A 3,333-nucleotide genomic window follows, 5' to 3' on the forward strand; every position below is an offset into this window, starting at 1 on the left:
AATATACTTCATTAAATATTCTAAGATACCCCAATATAAGTTTAGTTGAAAAAATATCATCTGCGACGTACTTTTTGTAATATACCTTTTCACGTACAAACACATCAGTATATACGTAAATATTTAAAAATACATAAACTCACATGAATTTTTTCATAAAACTCATTTTGGGGTATCTAATAATTACTAATGAAGTATATTAAAAATAATAAAAAGATATAAAAGATTCATCTATGTGGTATATGAGGAGCGGGAGTACGTACTACCAGGAGTACACAACCATTTTCCTATCTATCTATCTATACCAATACTAATTACAGACTCCTAAGAAATTACCACGTTAATCAGTAATTAGGAACCGTTAATCTGGTGGGGCCGAGTTATAACAGTGTAGATTTATCCGTCACAGACTCCCAAGAAATTACGACGTTTATCAGTAATTAGTAACCGTTCATCTGCTGGGACCGAGTTATAACGGTGTAGATTTACCCGTAATTTCTTGGGAGTCTATAGTATAGGTATAGATTTCGGAGAGTGGGAAAAAAATCCCAATGCCAATCGAGCCGAAAGACACTGTACGATCCAATCCATCCCCTTTTGCTGCATAGATCTTTTTTTTTTGACAAAAGCTCTACCTATTATATATTCTGCAAAAGAACACCTAAACTTATACACTCCAATCTCATCTAAAAAAATAAAATCTCATCTCTTTCCTCCCATCAAAGAAAAACTCCCATTAAAATCTCATCTCATTCTCTCTCTCAACAAGTAATGTCAATTGCTTTGGCTGGAAGGGAATATGCATATGCCACCTGATAAATAAGTCCATGTGTAAATATTACTGCCCTCGGCCTACGTCATGCATGTTCAAAGAGATTGATATCTACCTGCACCGACCAGCACTTCATGTTTTTGTTCTGTTGTTATAGATCTGGTGAGGATGTGCGTCACAATGATGGAACATAAGTGAGGCTACATATATGCTCAACACAACTGCATATTTGATTCCATCAATAATGTAATTAGTTGACGAGGCTCGGTAATCTTTCTGTCTTGTGTGTTGTGTTATTTTTCCGTCACTTCTTCCAATCTTTCTAAAGATGGTAGGTTTAATTGGTTCCCTATTTGACCATATATATAGAAATCTTTTGGAATCTCTACAAACTCAGTCTGCTTAATCAAACCGATATTTTGTTGCATATCTATTTTGGATCCATAAGGGCATCAACATCACTTTGCTTTTCCTGAAGAAAATTGCTGGCCCAGATTGCATGTCGCATGCCTGCATGCTAGCTAGGCGATCTGCTGTTCCACCCGATAGGCCTGAAGATTGGATAAAAGCAGTGCTCATCTTTTAGGTTCTCCAAATGACTGATAAGTTCAATCTGGAGCTGCTGCAATGCTGACACTGGTCTTCGGTGATTTATTTTCTTTTCCTTAATTGATGATGATAATTATATATGTATCTGAACTATATTTCTCTCCTTAACAGCCCAGTTTGTCTTGAATATTTTTTGCTGGTGGCTGGAGATATGGGGATGAAAGGTGGTTCACTGTCCGGAAGTAATACCAGAAAGTCAACACAAAAAAACTACTCCAACAGTAAAAAGTAGTTCTTCTAAATAAGTACTAAAAAGTAGTTCATCACGTATAAAAGGATCCTCACAAATTCTTCTACCTTTCCTTTTGTATTATTTATTTTTTCCTTTGATATATATAGTCATGCAGATCTTAGATCCACATTAAAAAGGAGTATCCAAATAAGGGTGACGGATTCGGGGTGGGAGCTATACTGATTGCATCTAATCTGGGGGCGTACATATGTGTTCAGTAGACCAAGCAGAAGATCATGTTGTAAAAACCAACACCCTGCCCACAAGAGGGAAATTGTGAACACAACAATCAACTAGGCTTATTGGCAAGACAATATCCAAAAGAAAAAGGCCTACTAATTGGGATTAAGATTGTATTCAATGGGCAACGACATGGACTGGCACAATGACGAAGATATCCAGATCCCTAATGAGGTTAAGTCGCTTCTATCGCCCTCCTCTATATGGCTGCATTCGAGAGATTCAAATCAAATAGTGAACATCAGATAGCCGATAATAAGCTGTTCGCCCTGTTATAGGTGTTTGACTGCACACTTTGTATGCATGCGTAGTTTTTGCTCTATGCCGCAATATGTAATATAAAGAGATGTAGAAGGAGATGGAATATCAAAAGAAGATGATGACTGGAAGATGAGCATCAGGTATTTTTGGGTTGGCGGTTGTTGTCTACCGTAATCAGTAGGTTTCGCTTTCATATATGTGGGTCGTAAGTAAACTCAATTTCCCATCTAATTTCCTATTCAAACTTTTCTGTTCACTGAGATTTCTCATCCGTCTTACATTGAATTTTATAGGCGGAAGACATGGACTCTAGGACTTAACAATTTACATATTTATGTTTCATCTTCAGAATAGAGAAGTGCATGCAGTACATCACTGTTATAAAAAACGTCATGTTAGAATTGCATCATGCCGAGGTATAGTGATGATTAGGAGCGCTTAAAAAATAAAAATAGTGATGGGCAACAAGTGGGAATTAACCTGCTTTCAAAATTGGCCCTGTATCCTGTGTAAGTATAACGTGGATGGCATGAAGAACTGTGTTGATATATAGGAACTTGAATTACGTGATAACGCAACAATACTGTGTTAGACGGCATACACATAAAATAAAAACGTTTGTATGTTATTCTTAAATACATGCAATGAAACTTAAGTTAGTATTTTAAGTTTAGCAAGAGAACTGATTCGAGGGAATATATCTCTCAGTATCCACTGATATAAGAAGTTAGAAGTTTGCCTTTACCAGTGTACAACTGTACATCGCTACTTTTAAGTGTGTTTTTGTTCAGATGATTTATGAACTGATCAAACAGTTCGTATCAAAGATCCTGGTAGTTCCATAATTTATTCTGTACAATAATCAAGAAAGCTCGATGGTTAGTGTACATTAGATTTATGCTCGCCACATTTTTATCATGATGCCTATTCAAAAGGCGAAGTATTCTGTCAATAATATTATGATTAGATCGTGCAATATACTTTATATGCAGTGACATCACTCAGTAGATTCCCACATTATTAAGATTCTGATAAGATTTACTGTTTGTAATTAGTACTGCAACAATAACTTTGTAAGAGCTAAGGGTTTTAATATCTGAGCCAAAAACAGAAAGAAAATTATTTATAGTAGCTGATATATTCAAATTGTATGTGAAATGACTACCGTTGGGTGTTTATGTAATGTAGATCATATCAATCATTCTTGGTACTACTTTGG

This window comes from Triticum aestivum, chromosome 3A (assembly GCF_018294505.1).
Source record: "Triticum aestivum cultivar Chinese Spring chromosome 3A, IWGSC CS RefSeq v2.1, whole genome shotgun sequence".
In the NCBI taxonomy this organism is placed as follows: Eukaryota; Viridiplantae; Streptophyta; class Magnoliopsida; order Poales; family Poaceae; genus Triticum; species Triticum aestivum.